The 17,491-nt window shown below is 33.3% G+C and overlaps 1 protein-coding gene across 4 annotated transcripts in view; it reads left to right on the top strand.

The window, feature by feature from the left end:
* Positions 1-17,491, top strand: part of Mxi1 (MAX interactor 1, dimerization protein) — a 72,800-nt gene that overhangs the window by 23,410 nt on the left and 31,899 nt on the right. The window lies entirely within an intron of this gene.

The following is a 17,491-nucleotide window of genomic DNA, read 5'->3' as shown; positions in this document are numbered from 1 at the left end:
TTAAATAATATATACATCATTCTAACAGGCAAAGGCTGTTGACTTGAAAGAAGTGTTTTTTTTTTTTTTTTTTTTAGTTTAGATGGACACAATAACTTCATTTTATTTATTTAATTTGTTTACGTGGTGCTGAGAATCGAACCCAGTGCCTCACACATGCTAGACAAGTGCTCTACCACTGAGCCACAGCCCCAGCCCAGACTTGAAGGAAGTTTTCTCTTCTGCATTTCTTCTTAGAAATGAAACAGCATTGCCTGCTTTTAGAAATAGCATGATTCTTTGTAATTTTTTTCAGCGAGAGTAATTTTCTAGGTATTAAATCAAAGGGGTTGGTCATAAGATTTGACAAAATATATTTTCATATCCTATTTTTAGTCTGATATAGTACTGATTTAAGCATGTTTTTAAAAATTTGTCCCCCCCCCTAGATTTTTTTTTTTTTATTTTGGTTTCCTACTTTAAAAATACTGACACTTTTTTTTCTCTCTGTGTATGTGTCCATATTTATCAGTTTAAATAGATATATTGTATTTCTCATTTTTTTAATATTTATTTTTTAGGTGTAGATGGACACAACACAATACCTTTATTTTTATGTGGTGCTGAGGATCGAACCAGGGCCCCGCCCGTGCTAGGCGAGTGGTTACCACTGAGCCACAATCTCAGCCCCTGTATTTCTCATTTTTGTGAAACATATACCATTTAATGAAGAAAACATGCAATCAAATAAACATGTGAATATAGTATTTCAAAATTTGATGAGCTTTATATAGGAAAAGTAGAAGATGCTATGAGGTAGATAGCAGAGGACTCGATCAAATTTGATGGATAAGGGAAGCCTTCTTGGGATTAAACATTTTGTAATCTTGCTTTTACTGTCCTGAGCATTTTTTTCTGTTCATATTTACATATTTTTGACATCATCTTAAATTACTGTATGATACTCTATTTCATGTATTATAATTTATTAAGCTAGTGATCCATTGATGATATTTAAGTTATTTTCAGATTTTTTCCTGGAATTTCCAAGTAGGTAATGACATTGATGTTATTTTCAGATGTTCCTTTTTTTTGTCACTCCAAACAAGGCTTCTCTGAATACTGTTGTACATATATGTTGGCTTTTGTTCACGTGTATCTAGCATAAATATGATTTAGAATTGTTGGGTCAAAGGTAGGTTCCATGTGTAATAATAATAATAATAATAATAGTAATAATAATAATAATATCTTACGTTTATTATATCACTAATATTTAAAGACCTTTAATATAATCATCTCATTTGGAAATCTGAAATTCTGAGGTGTGAAAGTACAATTATTTTCCCTCCACTGAGGAAACTGGGCTTTTGTCCAGTTACTTCCACAGGTAGAACTAGAAGATGAGATAAAGCCCTGGAACTTCTCTGAAAACATATTTTGGTAATAATTTACTTAAAAGTTAAGACTCAGTGACTGTAACCTGAGATTTTATGTGTTTGTGCTCTGCCAAATTTTTTAAATGCATGGTCTGTGCTTGTTGTTTTTAATGCCTTCCTGCCAGTGTTCAATCTTTTTTTAACTCTTTGCAGTTCACTAGCTATTGAAACTGCTCTCATGAAGGTAATTAGCAGCCAAATTCATTGAACTTTTGTAAAACTGTTGCCTTATATGCTTTCCTGCCATAGAGGCACTATTGTATGTTTAGAAAGATACCATATACATATATAAAACGGTAAATATACAAGGCAGTAAAATGTTGTAAACAGCCATTTTTATTTGTGTCAGATGCAAAGTACAGAGTGTAAGTTGTTCAAATTTATATAAAAAAGATTCTAATATATTACAGGAATGCAATGGATTTGTAATCTGTACTTGTCCATTGATTAACTTCAAAACATATTTAGGGAAATGTAGAGTTATGATACTTGTTCAAAGTTCCTTCTGTTTTAGGTAAGGAAAACTAATTTCTCATAAGAAATATTTGTTTTAGTACATGATTTTGTTAATGTTACTGCATACATTTCAGAAGAGTTCTTTTTATTTAGTTTTATGACATTGGATAAAAGGATTTCTATGTGGTGCTTATTTCCTTGCCTTTGTTTATTATGGGAAGTAATTTTGATTACTTTTTCTTTGTAATGTTGAGGATCGAACCCAGGGCCTCACACGTTTGACCTTTGAACTTAACCCCCAGCCCTGGAGGCTAAGGGACCAGAACTTTGAAATGGGCATTTCTAAAGAACACAGTTTTATATAGAAAAACACAATTTTAGTCTTCATTGAGTAATACATTTTGATAGAGCAACTGATTTTTCTTTATTCTGATTTTGATTTTTGAGATGGACAATTTAGGATTCTCGTTTGAGAAATTGTAAAGAGCTTTTTCTTTTATATATGTATACACACACACACACACACACACACACATACACACATATAGGTTTGTTTTTTTTTAGTTGTAGTTGGACACAGTACCTTTATTTATTTATTTTTATGTGCTGAGGATTGAACCCAGCACCTCACATGTACTAGGCTAGGGTGCTACCGCTGAGCCACAACCCCAGCCCCAAGAACTTTTCCTTTTATAAATAAAAGAGAGAGTAAGTTTGTCTTGGTATTAAGAAAAAATGTGAGTTTTCAGGTGTTTGATTTTGACACTACCATCATCTCTTGTGGTAGGATATATCTTCTAGATGGATAATAGACCTCAATGATCTTCAGACCCCACAAAAATTGTACATTGTATTATCATCAGTGCTGAGTGTACTAGAATTGGTTTTTGTATTCTTTTTGGTAACAGTTAATGCACTTGTGTTCACTAATTTAAAGTTTAGAATTCTGGGCATGGCTCTGCTAAATCATTTGGTATACTTGATATCACTTTAACATCTGCATGTTATTATCCAGTAAATTGTCTTTTGTAAGACAGATTATTTCCCTGGAAATAGTATAATAAGTCAAAAGAAGCAAATGATTTAATTTTTCTGTAGAATCATTGTTGATTTGGGATTACAGTTACTAAAAGCTCAGAGTCCAATATTTTTATAGAATTTATCATTATCATACTTTAATATTTTATTTTAAGGAACAGAATTTTGTATATAAATATAAATGGATATAAGTTAACGGTCATATAGTTATTTAGCCATGTAAAATATGGTGTCATTTTGTCTGTTATGTAATGTCTTGCTTTATGTATTTGCAAAAGAGAAAGAAATTGAGCTCAGTGAGGTGAGGCACTGTAATTTTAGAGTATCTGTATTAATATAGGTAGTTAGTAAATACTGAATAAATCATTGACAACTTTGAGCAAGATCAGAGATCTGAAGTTATTTTTTGATGAAAAATTGGTATCTGAGAAGACTTTTAGAGAAGCAGGCTCAATTGATTGCTTTGTATGAAACTGAATATCTTTATTCTTATTGTCATTTTATTTGTAGCAGGAATACTCATTGAAGATAAAGTTATATATACATGTATATGTATGTACATGTATATACACATACACATATGCACATATACACACACACACACATAAGTTGTAGGTGGACACAATACCTTAGTTTTTTATTTTTAGGTGGTGCTGAGGATCGAACCCAGTGCCTCACTCATGATAGGTGAGTGCTCTATCACTGAGCTACAACCCCAGCTTTAAAGTTAGTTTAAAAAAAAAAAATTTGAAACTGAGGTCCATATTATCAGAGCGAGCAGAGTACCATGTTTCTCTTAATTTTTTGATAAATGTCAATTTATTAAGTACAAGTATGTGGCTCATACTGTTGGCCATTTTTATAAGTGAAAGGTAACTTGGATATTAATGTCAAAGTGTAACAAGTGTAAGGCACAATCCTTGAAGATGAAGATCTCCTATTCTACATGTCCACACAAAGACACATATAAGTGATCAAAGCAGTGTTCATAGACACCCCAAACTGGAAGCCGTTTAAATGTCTACCACCTGATTAAAGGAAAAACAAAATATGGAGGGGCTGGGACTATAGCTCAGTTGGTAGAGTGCTTGTTTAGCATTCACAAAGCCCTGGGTTCAATCCCTCGTACCATCAAAAAAAGAAAAAAAAAGAAAAAGAAACAAACAAAATGTGATGTATTCATACAATGGAGTACTGTTCAGCAACAAAAAGAACAAACTACTCTTATATACAGCAAAATGAATGAGCCACAAAACATATGGAAAGACTGAAATCAAATAAATAAAATATATCTTGTCTGATCCCATTATAAGAAATCTATAGAAAAGACAAAATATAGAGACAGAAAGCGGATCAATGGTAGTCTGAGGGTGGGAGTAGAGATTAACTTCAAGTGGACATTTGGAGTGACAGAAGTGTTGTAAAACTGAATTTTAGTAAAGGTTCCACAATGTTACAAATTTACTAAAGCCATTGAACTCTACACTGAAAGTGGGTGAAATTTGTAGCATGTCAGTTATACATCAGTAAAGTTGTTTTTTTTTTTTTTTTTAAGATTGTTCTTATTTATTGCAGTAAGGAGAGTCTTGGAACACATGACAGATGATAAGAGGAACTAATGGAATGAATGAATGAATTTTTTTTTTGAAAGAGAGAGAGAGAGAGAGAGAGAGAGAGAATTTTAATATTTACTTTTTTAGTTTTCGGCGGACATAGCATCTTTGTTTGTGGTGCTGAGGACTGAACCCTGGCCGCCTGCATGCCAGGCGAGCGCGCTACCGCTTGAGCCACATCCCCAGCCCTGAATGAATATTCATGAATGAATATTAAGCAGTAATTTCTTTAAAACTTAAACCAGTAAGGGGTGAGGAGTAGAGAGTGTTGCCAGTTGAAAGATGGTATCTCCACTTCCTAACAGCTCCAGGATCAAGGAGATTTTAGCTGTCTTGTGAACCTCTCTTACCTCCCTTGCAGGATCACTATTTTGTGTGGCGTAATTGTTTGATAAGAGTAGTGGAGTACGTTAACAATAAAATTTAATATCAACTTTAAGAAATAGGCTTTATATTTATGGGTGATGCTGTTAATTATGCTGCTGTTCATTTTGTTCTCAACAAGTATTTACTGAATGTATGTTTCATGCTTGATTCTTATTGAATTACCATTTGGAAATCAGATGATTAGAACATCATTGATATTTTCCCTATTTTTAAAGGCTTTGTATTTTCTCAAAAAAAAAAAAAAGGAGCAGTCATTTTAATCTTAAAATTTCTGTAGTTTCCAATATTTTTCTTACTTAAAAGTGATTGTGTCACAAGTAATGTATAACAATAGTACCCATGGTTTTTTTTTTTAACATTTTTTAGTTGTAGGTGGATACAATACATTTATTTTATTTTGATTGATGGTGAGGATTGAAGCCAGTGCCTCACACATGCTATGCAAGCACTCTTCCTCTCAGCCACAACCCCAGCCCTGTATGTTTCTTTCTTTCTTTTCTTTTTCTTTTTTTTTTTAGTTGTTGATAGGCCTTCATTTTATTTATGTATTTATATGGGGTGCTGAGAATCAAATCCAGTGCCTCACACATGCGGGGCAAGTCTGCTATTGCTGAGCCCCACCCCCAGTCCCCCCTGTATGTTTCTTCATAAAGAATAGAAGGTAAACTAATTATTTTAATCTGTTTTTAACATATGCATATAGTCTAAAAAATCAACTAATACAAATTTCTTATAAAGAAAAATAACCGCCCCATATCTTCCATACAATTTCTACTTCCTATATAGGCTACCACTTCTAATAATTTAGTAATTTCTTCTTCATTTGCCCTTATATTTCTAAATAAGAATGTTATCTTGCATGCTATCTATGAAATTCCTGATGTAGATGATGAGGTTGTACTTTATACTCTTGACTAGTAGCAAATTAATCATATGCCAGAAATAAAAAATTTAAAAAGTACATGAGAGCAAAAATTACCCAAATAATTGTTTTTATTTTTATTTTTTAAATATTTACTTTTTAGTTGTAGTTGGACACAATACCTATATTTTATTTTATGTGGTGCTGGGGATCAAACCCAGGGCCTTGCATGTGCTAGGCAAGCACTCTACCGCTGAGCCACAACCCCAGCCCTGAATTGTTTTTAAGTTATGAATGTTTTAGTAATTTATGTTAGTAGTGTGCTACTCATTAAGGAATTGAAAACTTATTCTAATCCCTGAGTACTTAGTGGTACATTGTTATCTCGGTTTCATGGTGAAGTTTATTAGTTGAAAAAAGAAAGCTTTATTGAGATATAATTTCCACAAAACAGAATTCCATTTGTTTTACAATTCAGGGACGTAACTTATGTATATAATCATTCAGTTGTCTACACATTTATGAGGTAGACCATTTTCATCACTCCTAAACATTACCTCATGACCCTTTATGCTCTTCTTTCTCTAGCTTTGTTCTCTGGAAACTTCTGATCTCTTCTCTGTTAGTACAGCTTTACCATTTCTAGAATTTTATGTAACTGTAACCATATTACATTGTATATACTTTTATGTGTCTGACTTCTTTCATTTAGCATTATGTCTTTTGAGATTCATTTATGTTGTATGTGTATTCATAGTTCAGTCCTTTTTATTGAGAAATATTCCATGATATGGACTTAACCACAATTTGTTTATTTGTTCATCAACTTATGGACATTTAGGTTGCTCTTTGCTTTTACCTATAAGATCTTATGAACCTTTATGAATAGGTCTTTTTTACTTCTCCTAGGTAAATACCCAAGAGGAATTGTTGAATCATAGTAAGCATATATTTAATTTTATAAAGAAACTTCCTGTCTCCCAAGTGTCTGCTACCATTTAAATTCTTAGTAGTAGTGTGTGAGACTTCAAGGTAGCTAGCTCCACATCTTGGATAACATGTGGTATTGTCAATCTTGTTTTTTTTTTTTTTTTTTTTTTAAGAGAGAGAGAATTTTTTAAATATTCATTCATTTATTTATTTTATTAGTTTTTGGCGGACACAACATCTTTATTTGTATGTGATGCTGAGGATCGAACCCGGGCCGCACGCATGCCAGGAGAGCGTGCTACCGCTTGAGCCACATCTTCAGCCCTATTGTCAGTCTTTATAATTTTAATTTTAGGTTTTAGATCATAGTAATTGTGTTTTCACTTGCATTTTCCTTATGACTAATGATCTTGAACATATTTTTTTAAAAAATATTTATTTATTTATTTTTAATTGTAGTTGGACACAGTACCTTTATTTGTTTGTTTTTATGTGGTGCTGAGGATCGAACCCAAGGCCTCGCACTTGCTAGACAAGTGCATTACCACTGAGCCACAACTCCAGCGCTCTTTTTTTTTTTTTTTTTTAATGTTCTTATTGGACATTAGTATATTTTTTGTTTTTGGTGAAGTGTCTTTTCAAATATTTTGTCTATTTTTCTTTTTTGTTTGAATTGTTACTGAATTGTAAGATTTCTTTGTAAATTCTGGACATAAGAGTTTATTATTATGTGTTTTGCAAATAGTTTCCATACTTGGTGGATTTTTTTTTGTCATAACTGTCTTTTGAAGGATGAAAGTGTTATGATGAAGTCAGTTTGTCATGTTTCTTTTATGGTTCATGCTTCTGAAATACAATAATACAGGATTACAAAAATTTTCTCTTACATTTTCTTCTAGTAGTTTTATAGTAGGAGGTTTTACACTTAGATCTGAAATTTAAAGGGGTTTGTGAGTGTGCATACGTGTGTGTATGTTTGCTGGGGATGGAACCCAGGACTTCATGAAACATGCTATAGTTAATTTTTATAAAAAGTGTGAGGTAGGGTTGAAGTTCATTTTTGGAAAGTGGTCATCTAGTTGTTCTAGTACCATTTGTTAAAAAGGCTAAACTTCTACATTAAATTGCCTTGGTGCCTTTGTGAAAAACCAGTTGATCACATATGTGTCAGTCTATTTCTGGATTCTCTACTTTGTTTCTTCGGTCTAAATATTTATTCTAATCCAATATTATAGTTTTAATTACTATGGTTTTTCTAAATAAGTCATGAGATAAGGTAGTGGATGTCTTTGAGCTTATTTCTATAAATACTCTTTTAGCTGTTCTAGGTTATTTACATTTTTACATAAATTTAGAATTAGCTTCTCAATTTCTATGACAAAGACTACTTGAATTTTGATTTGGGGGCTGGGGCTGTGGCTTAGTAGTAGCGCGCTTGCCTAGCATGCGTGAGGCACAGGGTTCGATTCTCAGCACCACATACAAATAAATAAAAATAAAAGTCCATCAACAACTAAAAAATATTTAAAAAAATTTTTGATTTGGATTGAATTGAATTTGTAGATTGATTTGGGGAGACTTGGCTTATCTTAGTAATATTGAATCTTTTATTTCATGAACATGGTATGTCTCCATTTATTCAGTTATTTAGGTGTTGTAAAATTTCAATATAGTTATTCAAAGTTAAGGTCATGCATATACTTTGTTAAATTTATCCATAAGTATTTATTATTAAATGTTAATGAATTTTAGTGTATTTACAGAGTTTTCTAACAATCACCACAATCAATTTTAGAACATTTTCACTACCTCAAAAGAAATCCTGTGCTCATTGAGTGTCACTCTCCAAATTCTTCTCTGTGTCAGCACTGAACAAACATCAATTCTGTTTCTATAGATTTGCCTATTATAGAATTTCACATAAATGGAGACATAATATATGGTCCTTTATGGCAGACTTCTTCCACTGAGCATGTTATCAAGGTTCATCCATGTTGTGACGGGTAGCAGTACTTGATTTAAAAAAAAAATTCTAATTTATTTATTTTTTACAGTAGAATGCATTTTGACATTGTATACAAATGGAGCATAATTTCTTATTCCTCTGACTGTACATGATGCAGAGTCACCCCAGTAGTGTAACCTTATATGTGTATAGGGTAATAATGTCTGTCTCATTGTACCGTCCTTCCCATCCCCACAGCCCCATCCCTCCCCACACTTCCCCTCTTCGCAAACCAAAGTTCTTTTATTCTTCCCTACCTGCCCTTCCCCACTATGGACCAGCATCCATTATCAAAGAGAACATTCTGCCTTTGGTTTTTTTGGGATTGACTTATTTCACTTAGCATGATATTTTCTGGTTCCATCCATTTATCAGCAAATGCCATAAATTTTCTCTTTTAAGGTTGAGAAATATTACATTGTGTGTATGTACCACCTTTTTTTATCCATTCATCTGTTGAAGGGCATCTAGTGTGGTTCCATAGTTTAGCTATTGTGAATTGAGCTGCTTGTAAACAGATGAGGCTGTGTCACCATAGTATGCAGATTTTAAGTCCTTTTGGTATAGAACAAGGAGTGGATAGCTAGGTCAAATGGTGGTTCCATTCCAAGTTTTCTGAGGAATCTTCATATTGCTTTCCAGATGGCTGCACCAATTTGCAGTCTCACCAGCAACGTATGATTGTACCCTTTTCCCTACATCCTCGCCAACACTTATTATTGCTTGTGTTCTTGACAATTGCCATTCTGACTGGAGTGAGATGAAATCTTAGTTTTGATTTGCATTTATGCAATTGCTAGAGATGATAAACATTTTTTCATATATTTGTTGATCAATTATATTTCTTTTTCTGTGAAGTGTCTATTTAATTCCTTAGCCCATTTATTGATTGGGTGTTTCTTTTTTTTTTTTTTTTATACTGGGGATCAAACTGAAGAGCATTGATCACTGTGCAACATTCCCAACCGTTTTTTATATTTTATTTAGTTTCAGAGTCTCACTGAATTGCTTAGCACCTTGCCCTTGCTGAGGCTGGCTTTGAACTTGTGATCCTCCTGCCTCAGACTCCTGAGCTGCTGAGATTACAGCCATGCGCCACTGTACCTGACTTGAGTTCTTTATGTATCCTAGACATTTTTTCCCATTCTGTAGGCTTTCTCTTCAAGTATTGTTTTCCTTTGCTGAGAAGAAGCTTTTTAGTGTCAATCCATCCCACTTCTTCTTTTTCTTCTTCTTTTTTTAAGTATTTTTTGAATTTTAGATGGACACGGTATCTTTATTTGTTTGTTTATTTTTAGGTGGTGCTGAGGATTGAACCCAGGGCCTCACACCTGCAAGGCAAGCATTCTACCACTGAGCTATAGCCCCAGCCCCCAATTTTTGATTCTTGGTTTTCTTGTGCTTTAGGATTTAGGAGTCTTGTTAAGGAAGTCAGTTTCTAAACCAACATGATGAAAATTTGGCCTTCTTTTTCTTCTTCTATATCCTTAAATATTTTTTGATGCTGTTGTAAATGGCAATTGAATTTGGCATACTGACCTTGCAAACTTGTATGTTCTAGTAAATTATATATTCCTTGGATTTCCTAAATAATAATGTTCTCTTTGGGAAGGAGGGGTGATCGAGATTGAACCCAGGCCCATACACACTCTAAGCATGTACTTTACCACTAAGGTACACCCCTAGCTTCTTAAATAGATAATAACATTGTTTGTGAGACATTTTTATTTTCTCTTTTTCATTGTGTATGATGTTCTTATTTCATGTTCTGGAACCTCTAGTACAGTGCTGAATAGAAGTTGTAAGTGAACAGCCTTGTCTTGTTCCCAATCTTGGAAAAAATGCATTCTTTTACCATTCAGCATAATATCTGTAGGTTTTGTTTTTTTATAGATGCCTTGTAAACTGAGAAAGTTCCTTATTAACTTTTCTTACAAAATTTTATTAGTTATTGATGGACGTTTATTCATTTATTTGTTTATATATGGTGCTGAGAATCGAACCCAGTGCCTCACATATGCTAGGCAAATACTCTACCACTGAGCCACAACCCCAGCCCCTCTTATTAACTTTTTAAAAATCATGAATAGATACTGATTTTTTTCGAATGCTTTTCTCTTATTATCTCGATATTATGATTTTTCTTCCCCCCTCCCCCTGTTAATGTGGAAATAATTGCATAATTTTTAAGTCTTGAATCAACCTTGTGTTCTTGGAGTAAGCCCTTCTTCATCATATTATATTTCATACCAGAGTAGCATTGATAACTAACCACCCAGAATTAGCACAGATTTCCCTAGTTTAAGGGCACAGTCTATAAAATGTCTGCCCTTATAGAAGGCAGAAGTAGTTTAAGAGTTCCCAAGCCATTCTCACTTCTTTTTTTTTCTAATTTTTAAAATATTTTTTGTAGTTGCACACAAAAACTTTATTTATTTATTTATTTATTTTTATGTGGTGCTGAGGATTTAACCCAGGGCCTTGCACGTGCAAGGTGAGCACTCTATTGCTGAGCCATAACCCCAGCCCCCCATTCTCACTTCTGATGACAGGTTCAGAAATTCCCACACCCCTCTTAGGCTTGATACTTTGCTAAGACTATTCATAGAACTCAGAAAGGCATTATACTTTAATTGCAAGGTTTATTATAAGTGATATAAATTGGGGCCAACCAAATGAAGAGACACAAAGAATTACATATGGGAGAGTTCTGGACCCAAAGCTTCTTTGCCCCCTCCTAATAAAATCAGGGTGAATGCATCACCTTCTTGGTGTGTGGACACGTCCACTAACTAGGATGTGTATCCAACCCTCACTTTCCAGAATTTTTATTGGGGTACTGTTATGTAGGCATCATTGATTGAATCATTGGTTATGTGATTGAACTCAATTCCTAGCACTTCTCCTTACCCTGGATATTGAAGTGATATTAATTATTCAAAGTTTCAGCTCTTTAATCACATTATTGGTCTTTTCACCATAACTAAACATGAACTCAGTTGTAGTACAGGAGCCCATCATGAATGATGAAGACACTGCTATTCACAGAATTCTAAGATTTTAGAAGCTGTATCTCAGGACCTAGGCATAAAACCAGACTGTAAACAATGATACTTTCCGAATGATTTTGTTTGATTTACTAATATTTTGTTAAGAATTTTTGTGAGCTGGGCACAGTGGTGCATGCCTGTAATCTCAGAGGCTCTGGAGGCTGAGGCAGGAGGATTACTAGTCTCAGCAAAAGCAAGGTACTAAGCAACTAGTGAGATCGTGTCTCTAAATTAATGTATAAAATAGGGCTGGGGATGTGGCTCAGTAGTCGAATGCCCCTGAGTTCAATCTCAGGTGCCAAAAAAAAAAAAAAAGGATTTTTTGTGACTTACTGGTAGACCACATGCCTGGAAAGCATGAGACTTGGTTCAATCTCTAGCACTGGAAAAAAACAAAACAAAACAATTTTTGTGTTTACATTCATGAAAGATATGGTTGTTTGCTTTTTGTTTGTTTTCCATGTAATTTCTTTTCTCTTAGGTACTGGGGATTGAACCTAGGGACTTGGACATGCTAAGCAAGTGCTTTACCTCTGAGCCACATCCTCAGTCCTTTTATTTTTTTTGAGACAGGGTCTTGCTAAGTTGTCCTAGCTGAACAGGAGCTTGTGTTTCTCCCACCTCAGCCTTCTGAATAGCTATAATTGCAGGCCTTATATCCCACATTGACTTCTAATTTCTTTGTCAGGTTTTGGTAACAGGCTAATTCTGGGTGGCTAGTATCAGGCTAATACTGGCCTCATAAAAATTAATTGGGAAGTATTCCCTCTTCCCCTTGTTTTTGTTTTTTGGTGTTTTTTAACAAAAGATTTTATGTAGGTTTTTTTTTTTTTTAATTCCTAAAATTTTCTAGTGAAATTTAGCTATGATCCTGGATTTTTTTTTTGTGGGAACGTTTTTATTATTAATTCAATTTCTTTGATAGAATCAGGTTTATTCAGTGTTTCTATTCTAGAGTTAAGAGTTAGTTTGATAATTTCTTTCACAAAACTTGATTGTTGTCTAGTTATATGGAAAAACCGACTGGCATAAAGTTGTTCATAATATTCCGGGTGTGTGTGTGTATGTGTGCGCACGCGCTTTTACTAGGGATTGAACCTAGGGGTGTTCTGTCACTGAGCTATACCCCAGCCCTTCTTATTTTTCATTTTGAGACAGGGACTCACTAAGTTAGTTGCCTAAGCTAGCCTTAAATTTATGATCCTCCTGCCTCAGCCTCCTGAGTAGCTGGGATTACAGGTATGAGCCACCATGGCTTTCTTTCCTTTCCTTTCCTTTTTTTTTTTTTTTTTCAAATCAAGCCTAGGGCCTTTAGCATGCACTCTTCTACTGAACTATAATGTCAGCCCTCTTATCCTTTTATTGTACGTTGGAGTTGTACTGATGCACACTTTTGTGTTCTGGTACTGTTTCCTGTTTTGTTTTGTTTTTAAGTATTTTTTTAGTTGTTAGTAGACCTTTATTTAATTTATTTATATGTGATGCTGAGAATCTAACCAGTGCCTCACTCATGCCACACAAATGTGCTACCACTGAGCCCCAGCTCCAGCCCCAGCCCATGCTGTTTCTTTTTGAATTGTAATTTTTGTCTCTCTTTTCATTAGTCTTAGAAGTTATTTATCAATTTTTTGATTTAAAAAAAATCATCTTTAATGTTTATTGATATTCACTTTTCTTTCCCACTTTCTGTTTCATTCTTTCCTTTTCTCTGTTTCAGTGTTTCTCAGCTTCCACAATATTGACATTTTGGGCAAGATAATGTTTTGTGCATCATGGGATGTTTAGTAGCATCTCTAGCTTTGACCTTATGATTCTTTGCTTGTTTGTTTCTAGGCTAATTCCAGGTGTAACCCCCTTTGGATATAAACTTTAGAGATACCCCTGCTTTACTCTAGCTGAAATTTTGTTTTTCTTTCCTTGGGGTATGGATGGATAAATTCCCCCCACTCCATCCCTTTAAGGTTATCAGTTAGAAGCTACTTATCTAGCTTCATAGAATGTGTTCTTTTCATTGTGTAGAAGGCAGCATCTGTTAGGTACTGTAGGTTTAGAAAGTAAGTGAAACAAAAATGTTAATGAATTGGGGGTTGGCTCATTAATTCAACAAGTCTAGTAGAGTATTCTGGGAATGGGGGCTTTTATTTTCCTTCCATGGCAGCACTATTCTTGAGCCAAATTGTACCGTTTTGTGCAGTTTGAATTCTATGTATTGTTTTATTGATTGCCACCAAACTACACCATGAAGAATTAAAAGTTTATGTATTAGAGGCATGTTGTAGTCAATGAAAACTCAGACTTGGTTGAGATAATGGCTCTCATTTAAATAGGAAAGGCATTAGGATGTCTCTCTCAAAAGGATGTTATTTGTAAAAAAAAAAAAAAAGATTACTTCATGATAAAATTATAGAAATGTCTTTCTTTCTACTCTTGGAAGTTGTTAAGCATTAAGAGTAAGGATGTTGGGGCTGAGGCTATAGCTCAGTGGCAGAGCACTTGCCTAGAATGTGTGAGGCACTGGGTTCGATCCTTAGCACCATATAAAAATGAAACAAAATAAAGGCATGCTATCCATCTACAACTAAAAAAAAAAAAAAGGTAAGGATGTCTAAAAGGAAGTCATTCAGTTCCTTAGTGTTTTTTCTCAGAGGTGCATTTTATTTGGAGAAAAAAAGTGGGCTGATACAAAATGGATTATTCAGAACATCTGAATCTTACAGGAAATTGATCACTTTTGAGTATTTTAGTGATATTATTGGAAGGACCTGGTTGGACACGTAGGCTCAGAGAAGTAAAGGGATTGTTTCTCGGTGTGCTAGTGTGTTCAAATACTAATTTATTGCCAGCACTGTTTGGACTGTTATTTTCTTCTTTCTCTTTGTTATATTCTTAAACCTTTTACTGGCCTCATAACTGGTTAAATGATCAGGTATCTTTTAGTCACCTACCTTTTCTCTTTGTTGTTATGATTGTTTGCTTGTTTGTTTTCAGGCTAATTCCAAGTTTATTGAATACCTGTCAAATTGTTGTCTCATAACATACTTCACATGTTTTGAGAATATATTTAGTCTTGTTCAAAATAATATGAGTAGTAACTAGTATTTATTGAATACTTACTCTGTGCTAGATGCTTTATTTATTTATTTTTCTAGGTCTCACAGTAACCCTGCCAAGGGATATGGTAATATTCTAGTTTTACAAATGAAGAAACTGAATCAGGGGCATTAAATAATTTATCCCAAATTTTACATAACTAGTGTGAATGAGAATTCTCAGAACTTCTTTTCTCTACACCATTGGTCTTTATGATCCCTGTACATTGTTTCCTGGTTTTGCTTTGTTTGGACTGTACAACTTTGCTTTTTTGCTTATCTTGTCCCTTCTACTTGGAATGATATCTCCTTAGCTGGTTCCAGACTTTGCTAATAGCAAACGTACCTATTGTTTAAGCCCCAGCTGAAATGCCATCTTTTTCTAAATTTTCTCTAAAGCCCCATTTGGAAGTAAATTCTGCCTCTTTTGAATTCTTACAATACTTTGTACCTTTTTTCATATTTTTATGTTGCCTTGAGTTTTAATTATTCTTATCCATGTCTTAATTTATGAACTAGAGAGCCCCTAAATCAGTTTTGAACAAGGTACTTATTATTTGTTGACTTGATATTATAGGCAAAGCTCATCAAAATAATAGTGAATACTGATGTTATTTTTTAAAAAATTAATATGGTAATGATTAATTAGTATATTTATGATAATTTTTGCTTCTTGTTATTTGGAAAACTTTTTTTTTCCTGTTAGAATAACTAAAGATGGCATACATTAGTTGGTTTGGTGGAAAAGTTCACATTTAGCTTTCTTTCTTTCTTTTTTGAAGAAGCCAAATAGTAAAAAATCTGTTTTGAGAGAGGTAGAAAGACCTGATGTTTTAATTTTGTTCATATCAGTGGGTCAGATTATGTTCCTTTGGTACTTGTTTTTGTAATAGGCTCAATATAATATTGTTATTCAGCAACTGGTTATCATTGAGTATATTGTCTTTTGTATTTATGGCTACCAGGGAGATTTCCAGATTGTTTAGAAAAAGTTTATGCTAAACTAGAATCTATTTTTCTCTGAATATGTTTTAATTTATTACTTCCAGTGTTTTATATGTGGATTGTTTTTTGGTTTTGTTTTACTTGTTCTTAGTTTTCTTCTTAGAGAAAGGCCATTAACTAAAACTTACGAGGCTGGAAATCTTGTTATCAACAAACCCATTCATATTTTGAAGTAATGTTTAGTTTTAAAGCTCTTTAAAATATGCCATTTTTCTCTTCTATCTTTCTGCTTTAACATTTCATTCAAATAGAAAATAAATTAAAAAACATAATACTTAATACTTACGGTTAAGATGGGGTTTCATTGTAATTGTTGAGTATTGAATTTTATTAAATTCTACAAGTTTTGACTATGTTTTTATAGTTTCTTCCATCTGATTTATTCATATTTGCTATTAATATGGCTGAAGTTTTAAAACATCCTAAGAATCTTTTTTTCATTTTTTGAAAAAATGATATGTTTATTAAGATAAACTCCTTAAAATAAATCTGTCTTTTTCATCCCATTTCACTGTACTTTATGAAACTGCTAAGAAAGCAAAAGGTAGACAGGAGAGAGTAACTAAAACAGTAGGTAAAATTTTCACAAATTATGAGGCTTGCAAAAACATTTATTTTAAGTTTTGGAAATCCTGCTGTTTTTATTAAATATCCATTGGAATAATAAATCAGATTGAAGTAATGTTATGTAAAATATTCTGAAGTCATTTGACATTTACCAGAATGTATAAAATGATTAAAGTTTTAGGTCTAGTGATAGAAACTTAAATTCTCCTTTATAAAATTCTTGTTAATGCTAAATTATCATAAAAATAATACAGTGTCATTCAAGGGAACTAGGTTAGTATAACATAATCCTAATAGTAGCAAACTTTATATAGTTTATTATATATTGTTGTGTAGTATAAATTTGTTAGTTCTTGTAATAATCCTATGAGGCAATTCCAGCTGTTCCTCAGTATCTGTGGGGAATTGATTCCAGGAACTCCCAAAGATAAACAAAATCTGTGGGTGCTCAAGTCCTTTATATAAAATGTATATTTGCTTGTAACCTATTCACATCTTCCTGTATTATTTAAGTTATATCTAGATTACTTATAATACCTAATATGATTTAAAGCTATGTAAATAATTGCTATACTATATTTTAGTGAATGATGACAAAAACTTTTGTATGTGTTCAGTGTAAGTGCATTTTTTCCTCCAAATATTTTCAATCTGAATCCACAGATGTGCAACCCATAGATACGGAAGGTTAATTATATTGTCTTTTTTCTTATTTCATAGATGAGAAAACAGCACAGAAAAATGAAGGAATTTTACCAAAGCCACACAGTATTTGAACTCAGGCAGTCTGGCCTTTGAGTATGCCCTTAATCTTTATTCAGAATTGCTTTTTATCAGGTGGTTAAGAACTTGGGGCTTTGAAGTAAGAGAGATCTGGGCTTAATTTATTGCTGCTAATACTATTGAGATGGGAGTTTTTTTTGTTTTTTTTTTTGTAGTTGTAGAGGGATAGCATGTCTTTATTTTGTTTATTTTATGTAATGCTGAGGATCAACCCCAGTGCCTCACGTGTGCCAGGCAAGCGCTCTGCCACTGAGCTACAGCCCTAGCCCCAGCCTCAGGAGTTTGTTT

This window comes from Ictidomys tridecemlineatus, chromosome 1 (genome assembly GCF_052094955.1).
Source record: "Ictidomys tridecemlineatus isolate mIctTri1 chromosome 1, mIctTri1.hap1, whole genome shotgun sequence".
In the NCBI taxonomy this organism is placed as follows: Eukaryota; Metazoa; Chordata; class Mammalia; order Rodentia; family Sciuridae; genus Ictidomys; species Ictidomys tridecemlineatus.
Note: the sequence above shows the minus strand (reverse complement) of the source record. Positions and strands in the feature narration are given on the sequence as shown.